This window comes from Malaclemys terrapin, chromosome 9, assembly GCF_027887155.1.
Source record: "Malaclemys terrapin pileata isolate rMalTer1 chromosome 9, rMalTer1.hap1, whole genome shotgun sequence".
NCBI classification, from domain to species: Eukaryota; Metazoa; Chordata; order Testudines; family Emydidae; genus Malaclemys; species Malaclemys terrapin.
Window position 1 is genome coordinate 63,421,354 of NC_071513.1, and position 22,243 is coordinate 63,443,596.

Consider the following 22,243-nt stretch of genomic DNA (forward strand, 5'->3'; position numbering starts at 1 on the left):
AGTTCAAAGTCACATGCTAGCAAGTTAAAAATATACAGGTTATTCCAATTTATGCTGGCAAGAAAAATCAAATCACTAACAATAGGATTTGTCCTGGCATATTGTTGCTCAGTACTGAAACTTAATTTTAAATGACTGCATAGATGGCTGCTGGCAACAGAATTTTATTACCAGTACCAAGGATTAAACAAAGCATTTAGGGTCATAATGTGATCTTCAGTCTGACAGAGTAACAGACACAGTTCTTTCAAAGATGAGGTATGCCCTCTGCCCTAAATTAGCAGACTTTTCCAAGGGATAGTTAGCGCTTGCATTGAATATATTCATACCTTTGTCTAAATTAAATAGGAAGTCGGAAGATTTTCTAGTGCACAAATAAACAACTTTTACCAGTATAAATGCTCAAATACCAGAGCTTTAGTTCCTAAACTTGTTTATCTTCATTCACACAATAATAGTTTCTCCTGAAATGATTTCACAAATTGCACTTCTAGAACTCTAAACCAGCTACAAGTGAACAGAAAATCCCACACCGAAAAATGCTGATGGGTTACTTCTGCAGGAGACAAAAGACATTTGAAGCTGACAAAGCAGAGGTTACAATGTCATGACAAAAAAAAGGATGTCACCCTGAACTTCGGTTATTTTCTATCTCCACCTGCCAATGAGAACGATAACCAGTCAGCATGGATCAGTATAAAAAAACAACTAGCATCTAATTTACAGCAAAGCTTCTCATCTAATATAATACAAATACTTGTTACATGTCACTTAAATAAAAGTTCCTCCCATAGGTCACTGAGCTAGAATACTGAAATTTTGTAGTGTCACTCATTATGGACTCCAAACATTTTAGTTTGATCTTTCCATCACGTCACAAAGTTTTTCAGTTTTAAGATTTCAACCATTCAAGTGCCTTTAGGTGTAAATGAGAAGTATTAATTTGCAAAAGTTTAGCTTTTTACATGAGCTAGTTATGTCAGGTATGAGGCCAACAATTTGTAGAACTGAATGTCATAGGATACCAGATTTAAGATTTTAGCCAAGAAAATTCCCATAAATATGTAAATCGGGTATGTGATTATAAAACTTACTATAACAGTTGCATGCTGCTGTATAAGAAATAATATAGCTGCTTATGAGGAGATGCATTCCTGCTGTAAGTATTTAAATCAGTCTACTCTTGAAGAGAAAGTAGCAAAACATCAGTAAATTGGAAGTAACCAGATCTCTCACACTTCCAAATACAGTATTTTCACTTTTTAATTTATGCAATCAATATGCCCAATATTTAGATGTGGTGAAATTACTCCTTTTCCACCGTATCTCAAAACATCTTAATCAGCACTGATAAAAGGCTGAAAAATTGAGTATCTATGAATAGAGAATTGATAACTTAAGAGATAACAGCATACCCGTTATTGATGAAAAATTACTTTAAGACAATAAAATTAAATATTGTCTCAATATTTTGCCAAATGTGAGTGCAATGCAGTACCATCTTCAGCGAAAACATGACTATTGACTATTATTTAATAAAAATGATGCTATTTTCAAACAGTTAGGGATTTACAGGTATTCCAGGATTTTTTATTGAAAAGAGGGGCAGGATGACACTCCTTTTAGAAATTGCATGTGGCATTTGAAGTGTTCCCATAAGGTATGATTCCACTCTGAAAACTGCTTCTGTACAAGTGGCATCATAGCTTTCCATATCTGTCTCAATCACCTCCAGACAGAGTCTGCTCAGTTTACCAGTTTAAAAGATTTCCCCCCCAAATCACTAGCCCTGCCAACACAAACTGGGATCTAAAAATCAAGCTGAATTTTGTATGGTTTGTGTATCACTATTGGTAATAAATACAATAAAAGCCAAATTGTCCACCTGTTACACCTATATAACCCCTTTATCTTCAATTAAGGTTGAACAGGTGTAAATGAAGGTAAAATTTGGTCCAAATTGTTTTGTTGAAGATGTGAGAGCAAGAGTAGAAATCAAGCTCCAGAACCAAGAGAGCTATGGGAAATAAATGCAGAGTAGAAAAAAATATTTTATCATGAAAGAAGCAGCTATGACAGAACACAATGTAGGGAGCAGATCTATTGAATCAAAAGGTGATATTGTTATACACTCATTTTTCTGCCCACAATTACACTGCTTTCAGAATAAAAATTCTCGCAAAGAATTACACTAACTCATTTAACTGTAGGCAATCAGATAAATCCAATTTCTAGGTTTACAAAATGAGTGGGTTTCATAAACTTTCCTCTAGAGGATAGTGCCTTCACCTATTTAAAATTGTCTAGCCTCTACATTTGCAGGAAGGCCTGTGATTTGATTTACCTGTCATAGTTTTATGAGCTCCATCTGACTAATACCATACATGGACACGGACATGATTTGGGGGTATATTTGCAAGAATTTTAATTCGAAGATTTGAGGATAAAAAATTAATAGAATTCAATAAATTCCCCAAAATGTAGCATATTCTTATTTGAATATACTCTATCAGTAAACAGAGAAGTTTCATTATGAGTTTTTGATAAGCAATTTATAAAAATAAGCCAACTGGCAATAGCAAGCGAATCCAAGTCCTGAGTCGCAGCAGGTGCCGGGAGAGATCACTGCTGCCAGGTGCTTTATGTATTGTATAAAACTAAGCAAATGAGTTATTTGTGCTTTTTCTGTTGCAGAAATAGAGTGACACTAGTGGGAACCTCACTTGTGTCTCCTGAGACTGAAATTCCTACTAAAAAGCCAGTGCTGCAGCTTGCTAAAGAAGCTGGGGTATCCCTCTATATTCTAGAAACATAATGGATACAACTGGGCAGTACAAGATGCACATTTCTGGGGACAAGACTGGAACTGGGAATTTGCTGGTGCCACTGCAATGTAATTTAGAAGTGGCTGGCTAGAAGTACTCATACCATTTAGTTGGGAGTGATTTTGCATGTGATAGGCTATGTGTGACTAGGCCGTGTGTGAATGAACAGGCCAGGAGTGGCTGTTCTCACAGCAAAGCAGTGTGAAAGTTGGAGGGTTGAAGGGACATAGCTGTTCAGTTGTCCAGATTGTACTCTGGGGAATGTCACACTTCCATTTCTGGTTACTTATCAGATCAGAAATCCCAGACTGCTCTGCTCTAGGGGGAAAAAAGTTCTCTCAAACTTGAGACATTTCCCTGTGACTTCTAGAAATCAATTTCATTAAGATATAGTTGCACAGAATTCCTACTTTCACACATCTGGCAAGTACAATAGTCTAAAATTCTAATGCTGCCTACAACTTTATTCTTTCAATTGGAGGGCTTCTAATTTAACAATGTCTTTTTTGTCTGTCACTTTTTAAAAATGTACCATAGACCAAAACAGTGTCAAATATCAAATTTATGTTGACTCATTTAGAGGTAAAGAAGTTGAGGTGAAATGGTCGTATTCCATTTAATATGTAATTAATGAGGGAAGCAGGCCAAGAAAAACAAGTTATCTCTTGGTAGCTATAATGAAAAAGCACCTTTTGATAACAATTGCACAGATATGTTAAGACCGAACGCCTAATGAGTAAGCACAGAAAATGTTTTGCTATTGTGTGAGCAGATAAGAGGTAGCAACTTGTTAAAAATTAAAATCAGCATAATTTAAATAAGGCAGAACTACTAATATCAAGTCAACTATTTAGAAACAATGTTAAAAATGTACAGATTGACTTAACCACAAGAAAAGATGACAATAATGAGTCTAAAAGGATAAAATACATGTGCACAACAGACAATTTTTGGACTTTTCAATAAGATGCTGCATATGTTGCCAGTGATAGGCTGATGAATTCTCTCATTAAAATCTGCACTTAGGGATATTAATGAAGAGAAGGGATATTAATTTACTACCAACATGGGATTGTAATGTAAATTAGTTTCTATCCACTATAAAATTGATCAAAAGTATCTATTACTTTATATATGTATTTATTAATTGTTTTATTGTTAAGCCAATATTAAAAACAAAACAATCATTTACAATCTTGCATCTAATCACTCCAGTTTCAATTATTTTGGGAATTTATTTCAAAATACCCGTCAGCAAGTATGTCTGTAATAATACAGAGACACACAAAAACTTCCCTGGAAGAAGAGAGTTTAAGAAATCCCTACGACAAACCAGTTCCTGTTTCTCTGCCCCTCCCCACAAAGCCCAGCCGTGGGGGCACCGCCCCCATCCAGACAAACGCTACCACTACCTTCCAAGAGGCCAGTTATGGCCCCCTGCCAGCCCAGACACTCGCATCCTCTCCCCCCCTACAGCCAAGGGATCCAGAGGGAGACACAGCCTGATGTTGGGTGCCAGGTTTGTGAGGAATTTCCTGCATGCCAGCTTCTTTCTTCAGGGCATGCTGGGAAATGGAACCCTCCCTGCTCCACCCACCTCCTCCCGGCAGTCTCTTCTATTTGCGATCTGTGCTATGCTGGGTCCAGCAGCTCTGCAGCCCGTTTCTGGGCAGGAAAAAGGAAATTCCACACTCAACATTAATTTCTGCACAAATTTTGCATTGCGCAGTGGCACAGAATTCCCCAAGGAGTAACAGACCTTATGGCCAGAAGGGACCATTAGACCATCTTGTCTGACCTGTGTAAGACAGACCATAGGATTTCACCCAATTACTCCTGTATGGAGCCCAATAACTTATGTTTGACTAAATCCCATATGTACCAGAAAGGCATCCAGCCTTGAGCTGAAGATATCAAGAGATAGAGGATCCACCACATCTTCTGGTACTTGATCTCAGTAGTTAATCACCTACACTATTAAAAATTTGTGCTGGATGTTTAATTTGACTTTGTCTGGCTTTAACTTGCAGCCGTTGGTACTTGTTACATCTTTCTCCACTAGAGTAAAGAGCCCTTTGGTACCCAGTATTTTCTCCCCTGGAACGTTTTATAAACAAGTTATCAAGTCACCTCTCAATCTTTTGATAAGCAAAATTGATTAAACTCTTTAAAGCACTCACTGTAATACAACAGGAGGATTTTGTGACTATAGTTATATTTGCAAACCCCGATAGTGTGGAGTATAAGTACTGTTATATTGGTATAATTGCATCTACATTAGGGCTTTTACCAGCATCGCTATGTCAATAACAAGAAAGTCATACGCACACCCCCGATAGATGTACACCTCTACCTCGATATAACGCTACCCGATATAACACGAATTCGGATATAACGTGGTAAAGCAATGCTCCGGGGGGGCGGGACTGCGCACTCCGGTAGATCAAAGTGTAACTTGTGTGTCTAGATCATGCAGAGGCCATTTTTTTCTAAACCTCAAATAATTTTTGTGGCTTTTCTCTGTACCCTCCCCAGTCTTTCAGTAGTCTTTAAATATTGTCACCAGACTATACACAGTATTTCAGAACGCCTTGCCAATGCCTTATGTAGATAAAATCACCTCCTTTCCTCGTCTCTTTTCTCCCCGTCTATACATCCAAATATTGCACTGACCCTTTTTGCCACAGCATCACACTGGGCATTCATGTTGAGTTACTATGACCCTTAAATCTTTTTCAGATTTACTGACCTGAAGAGCTCTGTGTAAGCTCGACAGCTTGTCTCTCTCACTAACAAAAGTTGGTCCAATAAAAGATACTACCTCACTTGACTTTATCCTGGATAGCAGAGAGAAAAGGTTCCAATTCTGTAATTAAAGACTATGTTCTTTGTTCCTAGATGTACAAGCTTGCATTTAGCTGCATTAAAATGCATTTTTGAACGAACCCAGTTTATCAAGCAATCCAGATCACTGTGTATGAAACTGCCCTATCCTCATCATTTGTCAATATGCCAATCTTTGGGATCCACAAATTTTATCAGCAGTGATTTTATATTTACTTCCAGATCACAGATAAAAATATTGAACAGCATCAGACATAGAACCGATCTGTGCAGAAACACTAGCATGCAAAAGTAAACAACATTAAAATCAGCAAATACTCCACTATAATGCTCGGCATGAATTAACTGTATACAGATAACAGTATACAGTTTATAAATGATACTTCTTATAAGTCACTACAAATCTTTTCATCCATAATCAGTCAAGAAAGGCATGTAGAATGGCTGTTAGGGCTGGAAGTGCCTACTTTCCTCATCAAGATGATTGTACTCCATCCAATGTGCAATATTAGCATCCTGCTTGTAAGGTAGAAACACTAATATCAATTATTGATCATGCAGTAGCACCCAAAGGTCTCGATCAGGACTTTTTAAAAAAAAAAACTGTTCCAGCTATTATTGTTTACCGCTTTGCTTCATGCAGCAATGAATTATTTGCAGTGTTACTGATTTAAAGGTGGTAAATTTAAAAAAAATTCCTCTTTTCTAACAAAGAACAGAATTGTAAATGAAAAATGGTAAGTGACAGCTATTAAGGGCTTTTCTACACAACAAAATTGGTTGACTTAATTTAGGTTGACCTACAGACACTATAGTAATTCAGTCGGCTGTTGGTGTCCACACTATCCTCCTTCTGCCGGTGCAGTGTGTCCTCACCAGGAGCGATTGCAACAACTGAAGCGGGGCATTGACAGCTCAGTGTGGGGGCACTGACAGCCACCCAGGGCTCACAACTGGAGCCCCCCATCTACCCCAGGGTGACAGCCCCAGCTATGAGCCCCACGCAGGCTCAATTTCACAGCACAGAGCCTAACAGTCTCTAAGGTGCCACAAGTACTCCTGTTCTTTTAGCAGTGAAACTGACATTCTTTTCATTTTCACACTGCTATTGTTTCTGTTCAGGGGAGCTGGGGCTCTCAATGCCAGCAGCCAGGCTCGGAGCAGGGAGCTCAGGCAGCAGCCTGCTGGGAGCTAGGAGCCCCTGGGGCAGCAGGGTTCCCAGCAAGGTGAAGGGAGCCCAGGCAGCAACCCGCTGGGAGCAGGTAGCCGAGAGCCCGAGGGCAGCCAGGCACTAGCTGGAGCCTCCCACTCACCCTGGGGTGACAGCCTTAGCTGTGAGCCAGGCACAGCGTTCACAGTAGGGAACCTACCAGCCTTTCTTGTCAATTTCATGGCTCCACCAGGGAACCATGAAATTGACAAGAATTTTAGCCACTAGCCAATGTAAGTAATGCAGTGTCTACAGGGACACATCATCCTAACTACACCAACATAAGCCCTATGCCTCTCATGGAGATGGAGTTATTATGTCAGTGTAGTACGGCACTTACATCAGCAGGAGCAAGGTTGTAGTGTAGACACTGACATAGTTAGGTCGACATCAGCTGCGTTATGTCGACCTAACTCTGTAGTGTAAACCAAGCCTAAGAAAGCCATTGTACTGGACAGAATGTGAAGTGGAACTGAAGAGATGGGTTCAAAGTGATCTTAATGTTTTAATAACTAAGTTGAGTGTCCAGGTTAACAGAAGACTTAAAAGGAGGTAGGATACAAAGGCAAGTGATGGCTTTCAGGAATCTGCTACTATTAGATTTCAAGCATAAACCCTGTTTGCGAACAGATTGTCAAATTAGAAACTGAGTTTTGATTTGACTGTTCAGACTTGTTTTATTATTTGCTGTCACTAACATATTATGATCTAACTTTTGTTTGTAACAATGTTCACATCCAGCCAGTTTCTGGTCCACAGCAGAAATTTAATAAAGAGCCGGTGAAAGCTGATGTAGTTTATACAGGTTAGCTCATCATCAAGGGAGCAGAAAGACCATTATGTAACTCAGGTGATAGTCAGTACTAGTTCCACATATTGACTATTGCAATACTGAACAAACAACCAAATAATCCATACAAATAGTCTGCTAACCCTCCAGAGCTCAAATGTGTTCTGAAAAATTATTGATTCCAACACAATCTTATGATTTTCTTTAATTAGAAAGCAAACTTTTTAGTTAAAAAAACAAAAGTTTTAGATTTTTAAATGAAACAATATATATTATGCAATTCCGTTAGTAAGTATATTAATTCCTCAAACACAGAAATGTGCAAAACTGTGTATTGTTCAAAATAATTAACTTGCTGAGCTCTATGTAATTCCCAAATACTTCAATCACTCCAGTCTACTAATTACTTAGACCTATCATTTTTTCATATTCTCTCTCAAATACCAATACCCTTATCAATATTTATGCTTTTATTTATTTATTTATAAACACCTACCCTAGAAAGAAGTTTCAAACAAAACAATAAGAATGGGCTAAAACACTGATTCTGAGCTGGATGGACCAGAGTGTAGGTCTTTTAAAAAATAATTAAATTCTCACCTTCCATGATTATACTTGCACAATATTCTAGCAGTGAACTATGACAACCCCATTTCCTTAAAGTGCTCATCTTGTGCTACATAGAAGATGATGTTAAAGTCAAAGGATGCAATTTTGTCAAATTTCAGTCTTTGCTTTTCAGCTAATTGAACAACAATCACCAACTCATCTTTGCCATTTTTGGGATAACAGAGATTGCTCCTGCATGAAACTCATGTTGAAGAGTATAATCACAGGTACATTTTGGTGCTAATCACTGAAAATGTCTCATAGGATCAAATTCATCAATGTTCTTCTATTCTACTTTTATAGTGAAAGTTTTGTTCAATGGCATATTTGATCTCTGAGAACCAAATCAAATGCTTTCTGTACTTGTTGAGATGAGCATAAATCCTTTTTTTCATACTAACTTGCTTGACAATGATTACATTTCACTTTAGAACAATCTGTTTTCATTACTTTAATCTAGTCTATAGTTTCCTACCTCTTCCATCTATTTTAGGCATGTTGAGTGAGATGAATTCATACTCAGATGTTTGACAACTACTAATCACCTACTTGCATTATTTACCAATATATTTCACATTTACTACAGTCAGTCTAAAAAACAACATAGTAAATTCAACACAAGACTGAATAATCAGATTAGCAATGCAGCTCCCAAGCATATCTACACTTCCCACTAGTCACACTCCTCTCTCCAATCACCAAAGACTCTAAGATTCTACTTGTCTGACAGATGAGGAACAAGATCACCTACACCATGACGCAGAAAATTCACAGATTTTTATTAGGCTTCATTAGCTCAGTGTCAGAGATTCCCCTACCTAACAAATATAACCCACATTTTGCCCATAGCAATTGAATACACACACAAGCACATTTTTATAGACACTTCGTTCAGTAAAAAGATAGATCACAACTTTTGAGGCATTTTATGGATGAATTTCATACTCAAATGCCACTATTATTCTTAATATTTAAAAACCAAATCCCAAATCTTTGTAAACATTCAAGAAAAATATCACAGATTTATGACTTAGCTTCTCTTCCTGGTGTGCAGTTTAAAGTCACTCCACCCATTCTTATTTGCCCAAAAACCTTTATGCTGTACTACATAAGGTATACAGACAGGCACATAAAGGCCTCACCCATTCCCTGGTAAATATAAGAACATAAGAAAGGCCGTACCGGGTCAGACCAAAGGTCCATCTAGCCCAGTATCCTGTCTACCGACAGTGGCCAATGCCAGGTGCCCCAGAGGGAGTGAACCTAACAGGCAATGATCAAGTGATCTCTCTCCTGCCATCCATCTCCACCCTCTGACAGACAGAGGCTAGGGACACCATTTCTTACCCGTCCTGGCTAATAGCCATTAATGGACTTAACCACCATGAATTTATCCAGTTCTCTTTTAAACTCTGTTATAGTCCTAGCCTTCACAACCTCCTCAGGTAAGGAGTTCCACAAGTTGACTGTGCGCTGCGTGAAGAAGAACTTCCTTTTATTTGTTTTAAACCTGCTGCCTATTAATTTCATTTGATGACCCCCAGTTCTTGTATTATGGGAATAAGTAAATAACTTTTCCTTATCCACTTTCTCCACATCACTCATGATTTTATATACCTCTATCATATCCCCCCTTTGTCTCCTCTTTTCCAAGCTGAAGAGTCCTAGCCTCTTTAATCTCTCCTCATATGGGACCCGTTCCAAACCCTTAATCATTTTAGTTGCCCTTTTCTGAACCTTTTCTAGTGCCAGTATATCTTTTTTGAGATGAGGAGACCACATCTGTACACAGTATTCGAGATGAGGGCGTACCATTGATTTATATAAGGGCAATAATATATTCTCAGCCTTATTCTCTATCCCCTTTTTAATGATTCCTAACATCCTGTTTGCTTTTTTGACTGCCTCTGCACACTGCGTGGACATTTTCAGAGAACTATCCACGATGACTCCAAGATCTTTTTCCTGACTTGTTGTAGCTAAATTAGCCCCCATCATATTGAATGAATAGTTGGGATTATTTTTTCCAATGTGCATTACTTTACATTTATCCACATTAAATTTCATTTGCCATTTTGTTGCCCAATCACTTAGTTTTGTGAGATCTTTTTGAAGTTCTTCACAGTCTGCTTTGGACTTAACTATCTTTAGCAGTTTAGTATCATCTGCAAACTTTGCCACCTCACTGTTTACCCCTTTCTCCAGATCATTTATGAATAAGTTGAATAGGATCAGTCCGAGGACTGATCCTTGGGGAACACCACTAGTTACCCCTCTCCATTCTGAGAATTTACCATTAATTCCTACCCTTTGTTCCCTATCTTTTAACCAGTTCTCAATCCATGAAAGGACCTTCCCTTTTATCCCATGGCAGCTTAATTTACATAAGAGCCTTTGGTGAGGGACCTTGTCAAAGGCTTTCTGGAAATCTAAGTACACTATGTCCACTGGATCCCCCTTGCCCACATGTTTGTTGACCCCTTCAAAGAATTCTAATAGATTAGTAAGACATGATTTCCCTTTACAGAAACCATGTTGACTATTGCTCAACAGTTTATGTTTTTCTATGTGTCGGACAATTTTATTCTTAACTATTGTTTCGACTAATTTGCCCAGAACAGACGTTAGACTTACCGGTCTGTAATTGCCGGGATCACCTCTAGAGCCCTTTTTAAATATTGGCATTACATTAGCTAACTTCCAGTCATTGGGTACAGAAGCCGATTTAAAGGACAGGTTACAAACCTTAGTTAACAGTTCCGCAACTTCACATTTGAGTTCTTTCAGAACTCTTGGGTGAATGCCATCTGGTCCCGGTGACTTGTTAATGTTAAGTTTATCAATTAATTCCAAAACCTCCTCTCGTGACACTTCAATCCGTGACAGTTCCTCAGATTTGTCACCTACAAAAGCCAGCTCAGGTTTGGGAATCTCCCTAACATTCTGAGCCATAAAGACTGAAGCAAAGAATCCATTTAGTTTTTCCGCCATGACTTTATCGTCTTTAAGTGCTCCTTTTGTATCTCGATCATCAAGGGGCCCCACTGGTTGTTTAGCAGGCTTCCTGCTTCTGATGTACTTAAAAAACATTTTGTTATTACCTTTGGAGTTTTTGGCTAGCCGTTCTTCAAACTCCTCTTTGGAGTTTCTTATTACATTCTTGCACTTAATTTGGCAGCATTTATGCTCCTTTCTATTTGCCTCACTAGGATTTGACTTCCACTTTTTAAAGGAAGTCTTTTTATCTCTCACTGCTTCTTTTACATGGTTGTTAAGCCACGGTGGCTCTTTTTTAGTTCTTTTACTGTGTTTCTTAATTTGGGGTATACATTGAAGTTGGGCCTCTATTATGGTGTCTTTAAAAAGCGCCCATGCAGCTTGCAGGGATTTCACTTTAGTCACTGTACCTTTTAACTTCTGTTTAACTAACCCCCTCATTTTTGCATAGTTCCCCCTTTTGAAATTAAATGCCACAGTGTTGGGCTGTTGAGATGTTCTTCCCACCGCAGGGATGTTGAATGCTATTGTATTATGGTCACTATTTCCAAGCGGTCCTGCTATAGTTACCTCTTGGACCAGCTCCTGCGCTCCACTCAGGACTAAATCTAGAGTTGCCTCTCCCCTTGTGGGTTCCCATACCAGCTGCTCCATGAAGCAGTCATTTAAAGTATCAAGAAATTTTATCTCTGCATTTCGTCCTGAGGCGACATGTTCCCAGTCAATATGGGGATAATTGAAATCCCCCACTATTATTGAGTTCTTAATTTTGATAGCATTTCATCATCACTATCACATATGAAAAGCAAACTGGCAATTCAAAAATCTCAACATGAAAGATGACCAACATCTACAATACACCATGCAATTTGAAAAGTTTACTTCAAAACTTTAATACTGTAATGCAAGTCACAGTAAAAGAAACTGGAAATTAGCCTTTCCAGGCAATTTATAATCTTGAAGATCTTTAATTTAGAAAATGTATCTGATTGTATCAGGAAAAAGCTTTGAGAATCAAAGGTCCCAATCTAAGAAAGAAAGTATTAAGAATAAAACCTTCCTCAAATGTGTTCTGTTTTTTTATGATGTTTGGGAGCTTATAAACTAGTAAGAGCAGCTTCTTTTAGCTACAGTAACCAAAGACTAGTCCTAGAAGCCTTCACAATTCCCTTAAGACGGGAGTCACAAAATCAGTGACATTAGGAATGGAAAAGATGTAGTAGACATCTTAGCCCATCCCATTGCCAAATACAGGTATCTACCTACAGTTAGGGGTTCCATTTTTGCTATTCTTTTCCTTGAATTATATGTTTATTTTAGGCACATTTTCAAGATGTATGTTCTGGGTATTATTGGTTAATTTTCTTTTTAAGAATTCCACAGCATTTCAATCAACATTTTCCTTTCAGATATAATTTTAATTTCAAAGACTGCTCTTTCACTAACACAGGAAAAGCTATATGCAACAAAACATGTTCAGTTCCTGTCTTTAAGTAAGAGGCATACTACTATAGCCAAAGTTGAAAAAAGGAAATTAAAAAAAAAGTTACTGTGAAAACTGACTTTGTGGTTATCAGTTAAATCCTAAACCCAGAAATTCTATACGTAGTGCTTTCTCCTTTCTAGTTGTCCACCACTTTCTTCAGGACAGGGTTCTCAATGCGCAGCCAAATCAGCACACAGCTGCATCTCATGTGACATCCTCATGGCTATACGGTAGTATATATTGTGTGGATACAGCCCACATAACACACACAGCTGCATGTGCGGCCAACAATGGTAAATAGGTTGAGAACCAATGCTTCAGGGAGACTATTTGACAGCCTGTAGCTCTCACAGTAAAGGAATTTTTCCCAACATTCAACCTAAATTTTCTTAAGTTCATCCCAATATAGTTCTCCACACAGCTCATCTGAAAAATGACAGGGTCATTACTAGTATTTAAGAGAAGTAGGGTCACTTCAAGGAACAAACCAGATTAAGGCATGAAGCCTGAAAACCAACACGCTGGAGTGCTTAGGTCTTTGCAAGTTCGCAACTGTGAAAATAATCTAAAAGAAAAAATATTGTATCAAAAGGGCTTGTCTACACTTACAACAGTGGAGCTGTATCACTGTAGCACTTAGTGAAGATGCTACCTACACCAACAGGAGACCTTCTCCTGTCAGCATAGGTACTCCACCTCCCCGAGAGGCAGTAGCTATGTCAACAGGAGAAGCCCTCCCATCAACATAGCGCTGTCTATACCGATGCTCAGAGGTGTGGATTTTCCACACCCCTGAGTGACACAGTTATACCAAAGTACGTTTGTAGTATAGACCAGGGCTTTGTATCAACATGTAAGTGAGACAACTCTGTGGCAAACCAGTCATGAAAAAAATTAACACTATAGAGCTGAAGATGCAGCTACTATATGACTAACACTGAACTAAGACTAGCTGAGGCAGCAGATATGTTACAGCTGATATGTTAAAGCATAGTTTAATGCCTCCAGTTCTAACTACTTTTGTGCTTTTGCAAGAAAACACAGTCCCAGGGTATGTCTATTCTACAGTGGCATAGACAGACATGTGAAAATATAATGTAAAAATTAAAATAGCCATTCTGCGATTAACTTTTTCTCATCAACCCAAGATGTAGTTGACACTTGTAAAATGAAATTGACAAACTGACTGAGCTTAGTACATAATTTAAGGATGACATATTTCCACATATTTCCTTTGAAAGGAACATTTCATTGGAAGTAATATACTGATTCATATAGGAAGCAAGAGACAGTAGTTGACGTACAAGTTTCTATTCTCAGACTTGGAGTCATGGCCCTGTCAATACCATGAAATCCTTCTATCCACTTGTCATTGCCCTTGCTCAGTGAAGAGAACAGAAATGGCAAACTGGTCAATTAAATTTTGCTTTGTTTTTAAGCAGAGTCCCTTATCCAAAATTAGGAGTGGCTGTACAGACACTGCTTGCTGAATCTACCCTTGGGATCATATGATATCTCAGGTAGCAGCTTTGCTTTCCAGCAAATGTTGTATTTTTGCCTCACACCCTAGATCCAAAAACATAGTATCCCACATATTCCATAAACCAGTTACTAGCGGATCCATTATATTATGAAAATGGAGTTATCCATCTGGCTCGTCATCAAATAGAAATACCAATTCCTCATCAAATTCTAGAGGAAGGACGCAAGAACAATGAAGGAGGCAGGAGGAAAATTTCCAACAGGTGAGAAGACATGATGAGATCAACTTTCTGCTCAGATCAGCAGAGCTCAGACACTGGTAATGGGTAACTGTTCCTCTGCCCTGAGACTTCTTACAGATAAGGTCCTAAAAGATACTTTACTTCCCCCTATTCATCAGAATCTACACCATGAGAGAGTATGACACTCACAAAAGCCACTGCCAACAATATGCCTATGACATTTGGTTCTGTATCTCATTTTCCAAAGATGCAACTAATGCCATTAAAATGTTATAATACTTACAAGAAATCACCTCCTGGATGAAAAGCAGCTGTTTCAAATGGAATCCAAACAAGACTGAAGTGATACTGATCAGATGGAAGAACACACACCAAACAACTAGCCAGGAGGCTACCCCACTTCTTCCACTAAAGCTCTGTGCCTGGCTTGCCTCATCACTGAGCCTAGACCCCTTAGACAATTAGCAGGCTAAGAAGAATACCAGGACTGTAAAAAGGAGGGTGAACCCCTGACTGGGGGGGGAGGCCATCCCACTGCTGAACAGTTCCTGCCCAGGGATGGCTTCCACACTTCTGGCTAGTGAGTGAGCGAGCGGGGCCATGATAGCAAAGCTGCAGAGGGCTCCTTGCATAGCTGAAGGGCCAATGATATCCAATCCCTGCAGGTGCAACATGTGAGAAAGGTTGCAGACCTGGTGGGACAAAGCAGAGATCTCTGGCACCCTTAGTTGATGCGTGACAGAGTGGGGTCTGCGACCGTGGGGCTGAAAAGGGCTTCCTGCACAGCCAGTGACACCTGATCCCTGCAGGAAGGACAACTATTACCAAATGGGTCCCGTCCCCCCACCCCATTTCAGTGTGTCAGCTGAAATCTATGTTTACAGGCAGTTACTGATTAAACTCAAATCCTGCCAAGCCTACTTATCAGCTAGTGTGCCAATGACAAAAAAAAATGCCTTCTTTCACCTCCATTTTGCTAAGAAACTTTGCTCTTTTTTCCCATATTAGGACCTGGCCACAGTGATCCATATCTTTGTCACCTGCAGGCTAGATTACTGTAATTCTCTGTATCTAAAGGTGATATGAAAACAATGCAAAAACACCAACTTGTACAGAATGTGCCCTATATTCTAGTCCCTCAACTGTCTCGCAGTCTGCTTCCACTATCATTTCAAATCCTTCTCTTCAAAGACATTGCAACGGGGCCAATTGCCTCCCAAGAACCCTCCTGTGGACAGGGTACCCTGCCTCAGTTTCCTCTTTTCAATTCAAAAACTCACAAAAGGCTTTCATGAGTTCAGAATAATTCAAGCAGCCGCTCCTAGGCCTTGTAGGCCTCTCCTAGCTGGATTCTGCAAGATCTATCTTTTGTAGTAAATGTTCTGGTCATGTTAAAAAAAAAAAAAAAATCCTAACCAAAGCAGAGCTTCCTGTAACCAGGGCCAGGAAAAAAGCTGAAGACTTCACAAAGTCCACTAGGGACCTTGTTACGCCAATCAATCTGGAAGTCACTCAGATACTCACTGATTGACCACTACAAACACTTGAAATGGACTGATAGTGTAAACTTTCTGGAATGCCAGATATTTTACTAAAACCACAAAAGAAAAATTTTCTTTTCTTCTGACAAAATCTGTTGGAGACTGAATCTCTTCCTCACAGAGTCTTTTACTGGAAAAAGCTCCCTTTCATATTCTTCTGAGCACTATGGCTCCAGTCCAGTTGAGAAATGGTTGTATTACAATTTAGTAGAAAGAGTTTGTTAAATTGCCATTTTGGCTGGCGTGTGGATCCGCACCAACAACCTATTCAGAGTGGCTCATGAAAGATTAAAGTTACTCCACTGGGATTCAGAAGAGAGAGTTTCACAAGTTACATTATCTTACCTTCTAGAATACTGAATATCATCAGAGTCAGAACTGAAATGAATCAGCCAACTCTATGGTGGAAGGGGAGAGAAAATATTATTTGATTCTATTGTAAATTCTCAAGGTAAGTGAAATGGAAGCAGGAAAGGCACAGCAAAGGTAGAGATGGCTATGGTGGGCTGTATACACATCAGTAATTCTAAATCTGTTCTACCCTTGCACCACTCTTTTCTCTTCTGAGACCAATAGACTTCCTTGCTATGAACCACCATCACTGGAAAAGATGCTGCTCTGTCTCTGATAAAGACAGAAACATTTAGGAAAGACCAAAAGGGTGGATCTTAGAAAAATGTCACACACCAAAAGTTGAGAACTCCAACTTCATGTCAGATCACCCTAGCGTTCCCAAAAAGTTCACTATACCCAAGTATTTACTGCAAAATAACTGCACACCTTGCATTTTAAAGAGCATTCCGTTCTATGTAGAATGGTAGTTTGAGGGAAGGACTGACATCAACAGATAATGTAAAAAAATTGCCTTTCAACTGATTACTTATATCAGGGGTCACAAACCTTTCAGAAGTGGTGTGCTGAGTCTTCATTTATTCACTCTAATTTAAGGTTTCACATGCCAGTAATACATTTTAACATTTTTAGAAGGTCTCTATCAGTCTATAATATATAACTAAACTATTGTTGTATGTAAAGTAAATAAGGTTTTTAAAATGTTTAAGAAGCTTCATTAAAAATTAAACTAAAATACGGACCGGTGGCCAGGACCTAGGTAGTGTGAGTGCCACTGAAAATCAGCTCGAATGCCGCCTTTGGCATTTGTGCCATAGGTTGCCTACCGCTGACTTATAAACACACACATATCCGGCATCATGAAAGGACTTCAGCAACTCACTGTCTCGCCAATCTCTTAGTTTTCTTAGGGCCATATTTCTTTCTTCAAATCCTTTAAGCAGAATTACCTGAGACAAGTACAAGTTGGCAAAAGTGGCCTTTTGTCCTGTTTGCTCTTGCCAACTGATGATCCGTTGGCAAGAACAAATGGTACAAATGCCCAGTTTTGCCAAAAAAGTTGGGACATCCAGGGCAGGGCTTAAAAATGGGACATATAGTCACCCCAGGTTGTTTCAAGAGCCGCCCTGGCAGCTCTTACCACAGCTCAGCTTCCAGCCAGACCAGGCAGCAGAGCCTTGGGGGGGAAGGGGAGGAGCAGGGGGCAAATGTTCCACCTCTCGAAGTTAATCAGTCTTGGAACTCCGGTAACTTCCCAGCTGCTGATGAAGCTGGCTCATTACAGTAGAAGGTCTACAATAACTTCTCCCCCATTTAACAGCATACATTTTCCAAAATTTACTTCTCTTCTGCAATGATGTGCAGAAAATTTGAGGTCTATCAGGATTCTCTCTCTTATGGAAGAGGGTTTTTTTTGTTGTTGTTTTTTAAATGGAGATATCCCATCTCCTAGAACTGGAAGGGATCTTGAAAGGTCATTGAGTCCAGCCCCCTGCCTTCACTAGCAGGACCAAGTACTGATTTTGCCCCAGATCCCTAAGTGGCCCCCTCAAGAATTGAACTCACAACCGTGGGTTTAGCAGGCCAATGCTCAAACCACTGAGCTATCTCCCCCATGCCCTCCCTGGGTTGCAGGGAAAAGGATACTCAAAGCCTTAAAATCTCAAATTGTGATTTTTTTTTCCAGTTTATACTTAATTTCTAGGCATAGCTTAACTTCACCAAACTACCTAAACAATCTTTGTGTTTATTAGAGTGGTTTTAAAGTCATAACAAATGGAAACTGGATGCAATGTTAACTATAAAGTGCTTGCATGGCTCTAATATAGCTTCCACTTACAAAATTTAATACATTTTAAATATTACTCAATTTCAATTATAGGTTAATATTGGATATTGATGTTTCAATGTAGTGCTTTTCTAAGAGATTATAAATATGAATAATTTTTAGAGCAACACCTGTTTACAAAGCTCTAGCATATTTTTAAGAAGGTACTTCAAGTTTAGGTCAGTAGAAGTGATAGATCAGTGCTGTGTTTGAAAGGTACAAATTTAGGATCTTGAGTCCAACAATTGCTATCATTTCTTCACTCGCCACCATCTCTGTCCCTGAAGGCTTACCTCAGTTCTCTCAATTCACTAAAAGAGCTTTCATTTGATAATTTGCACAGTATGCCTCAAAATACATTCTAGAAATAAGTCTTCTCAAAACCCATTTTTAAAGAATTTCACAAGCCTTATTCTATTCTGCTTACAGATTTCATGATGGAATTGTATCTGTGCAAATACTTATGTAGTATGCAACTAATAGTTTATTCTCCCTAAAAGAAATTCCATATCTGACAGACAGCTTTCATTGTAATTTGAGGAAAAGGTAACTCATGGAAAGGAAAATAGTTAAATACAATGGTAGCCATTAGTTTTAATAAACATGTCTTGCTTAGAATGGAGCCTGCAGATTCTTGTGTGATAGGACAAGTTATCTAAATAGTTAGGACTAACTGTAAGATAGACATGTATCGCCTATACATTTAGAAGGGTGTCTATGCATTTAAAAATCATCAGTAAACAGAAGCATGGAGCTTTAATTTCAGTTTGGTCCATCAATTTCTTGTCTGACTGTAAATTTCATTCTGTTTCTGCCACTAAAAATAAGCTTGGGTAAGAGCAGAGACAATATTGCACTAATAAGGATTTTGCATGACTTTCTTGCTAAGGCAAGGCCGCATGTATGGAATACCACATGAAAGTGCAAGTTTAGAGGAATCTTACACTTATTTGAATACTCACAAAATCGAGGAGAACTGAGAGAACCAGAAAGTGACATGCACTACCTAATCTATAAACCTTCAATCTAAAATATTAACCTCAACCTTCATTTCCAGCAATCACCCTACCACAGAAAGATATTTTGATCAGCTCCAACATTCCAGACAGATAAACATGAAAAACTAGCAGCATTTTTGTTAGCTGCATCTCCAAACGTCTTCTGTTCTATCACATCATTTGAAATCTGCTATTGCAATTATTTGATAGGCAATTTTCAACCAAGTTTTATTATATTATAGTGAAGGTTGGCTGTAAGACTTTCTGTAAGACTATGTTTTCACTGGAGACAGTTTCAGGCTGAAAAAGCACAAGGGGGGTTGAATTAAGATTGTACCGGCAATACCACTTCTGCCATTTGCTAACTTCTGAGTGCTTGCCTTTGCATTCCTAATGTTCTTTTAATGCAGCTCTGTGTGTCAAGTACAAAATGCAATAGTCTAGATCATATCCCCTATGGACATTACCTACAGCTCCCCATACACAATTCTGAATTATTGCCAAGCTCTGCTCGAGAAAAATTTAGGACTGGAATGGCAGGTGTTGCAGGTTTGGAGTGCAATGCATTGGTAAGGTGTGTTGAAAAGCTTCTCAGTGCCAGTTTGTGTTTTACTCAGTTTAAGACAATGTTAATTCTTTACTTAAAAGCAGAGGTGATGCTTGGGGGGTGGGGGGAAATGCAGGGTCACGTGCCCCACCTCATCCCAGATTTGCTGCTTGGCTTGTACTGAGCATGCTCAGTAACACTGCTGAAGCTGGCTGTCCTCACTCTGCCCTGCCCTTCCTCCTCCCCCTCCCCCCCCCCCGCCCAGTATCAGAAGACTTGGGCTGTCTCTGCTTAAAAGAGAAAGAAAATCACTCACATTTTAGAAACAAATCTGAATTATATTCTGTAAGTGAAGCATATTTTATTAAGGATGATATTCCATAAGGTACAGATATTAAATACAGGTATATTTTATAAGCTATAGCAGGTTATTAGCTTTTCCTTACTGTAGGCTTTGATGCCTTCCTTTAAAAGGAAAGAGAACTAGTACGTGGAGGGGTGCATGTACTGTTTTCATCTGATTATGTCATTGCATTTTAGTTCCTATATACAATTGCAGCAGCAACTATATAGAAACTGCTTAGTCACATCTACAGTCAGAGATTCCATCGCAGCAGGATGTACTGAAGTACTGTCAGCACACGTATCTACATAGTAATCACTGTATGAAAACTTACTAATAGTTCCATTTCAGGGGGTTTTGGCGGGGGAATGATGGGGGGCGAGGGAGGGGATTTTTTGTGTCTCCTCTGCACTTCCAAACACGAATACTAGAAAGAACCTATCAGCCGGAGGACCAGAGCTTGAAAAATCCATTCATCTATAGAAAGTAGCAAGCATTCTCAGGTGAGCTATTGGATCAAATTAGTAAAGAAAAAAGCAATACTGAAGATGACTGAAGCCTCGGGAAGACAGGAAAGTATCCTTTTATATTTGAAAGGTTCTCTATAGTTATAAAGACTAAAATACATTTTTCTTTTAAAAAGTGTAAACAAGTTCTGCAGAAATTTATTTTGTTAGATTTAAATTGATTGTGTAGGCCCCACTACTGGCCAGAGAAAGATTTCTACTCACCAATGGCAATTGGAGATTTCATGCTCTACATTTCCAAGAATATCTGTTTTCATAATTTTTATGAAATAAATAATAATCATAATAATCAGTTTTGATAATTTGCCTTAATATAGGTATCAATAGAGATTTACATATCTACCCACTAAACAAATCTGTGAAGATGTGAAACTGGTTGAACTTGTATGGAAATAAATGTATTATTCCCCCACAAATATTCATCCTCAACACACTAGAAAAGTAGACATTTTAAGCCCTTTATTGAGTCTCAGTTCTACTGTTTCCTAAGTACGCTCCTTTATTAAGAGTTTGAAATCTATTTTTCCATTAGTTAACTAACAAACTGGTCACACTTCCTTTAGTAACAAAATGAACTACTTTAATATTTGTTAGCATTGCTGATAAGAAGTGATATACAACAGGGCAGTAACCAAAAGCACTAAAGTTACCCTTTATTTTACATATGGAGTAATTTGTGTACAGAACACAAAGAAAAATGCACTCAAAAACATTTTAAGATTAATTTTAAAAATTCAATCTAGCCAAAGAAGGTAGTTTTTTTACACTTAGAAAAATCTCTTACTACTCCGTTCTCTGAGTCCCACTGCTCTCAACTGATATGTTTAAATATCTTTGTACTAAATATAAGTTTTCAGTTTTCTGAAACAACTAAAAAATGCTAAATTAAACTTTTCAGCAGAGACTTTAATGGGGGGAAAAACAACATAACACACTTAATGTGCTTTTAAAAATAACTTGCCATCAAAGCTGACATTTTATTGGAAGATTATAATGTTACCATTACATGGACAGGTGAGCTACAGTGTTAGGTATTTCCTCAAAAAAATGTCATTCCCCTTTTTACAGGTTTTCAAGAGGTAACTAAGTTTGAATTATATCCAAAGACCACACACTTTTTTGCATGTTTAAAATCTATCGGTCAGGACACTTTTATAATGCTCTATGAACACATAGGGTACTAGCTAAAACACTCAAAACTGTGGAATCTGAATGTAGGTTGAAGTACTTCCTGAATTGAGGTTGCTTTAAAAAAAAAAAGTTGCAATTGTTTCTGAGGAATGAAAATGGTTATTCCTGGACACACTGAATGTGTATCTGCTTCCTGTTTGGTTCATTCCTAATTCATCTCTTTATACAAGATATTTGAATAGGTGATAAGTTAATAGGTTATTTAATTATGAGGTAATATAGGGAGAGAGTGCAAATTTGTTTAGATACAGAGGTACCCAACTCAAATGACTCCAATTTAAGTTATTGGAATCTCAATAACTTTTTAAATTTAGGCCATTTATTTAGGTATCCAAATACAGCAAACTAACTTTAGGCACCCATGTATTAAACAGTTGGCCCAGGTTATTAAGGCAAGCCAATACAACATCACCTTACTCACCTTTATTTTTG

At 38.4% G+C, this 22,243-nt stretch overlaps 1 protein-coding gene across 3 annotated transcripts in view; it reads right to left on the reverse strand.

The window, feature by feature from the left end:
- CAB39 (calcium binding protein 39) overlaps nucleotides 1-22,243 on the reverse strand; it is a 61,050-nt gene that overhangs the window by 33,449 nt on the left and 5,358 nt on the right. The gene's annotated exons all lie outside the window — the stretch shown is intronic.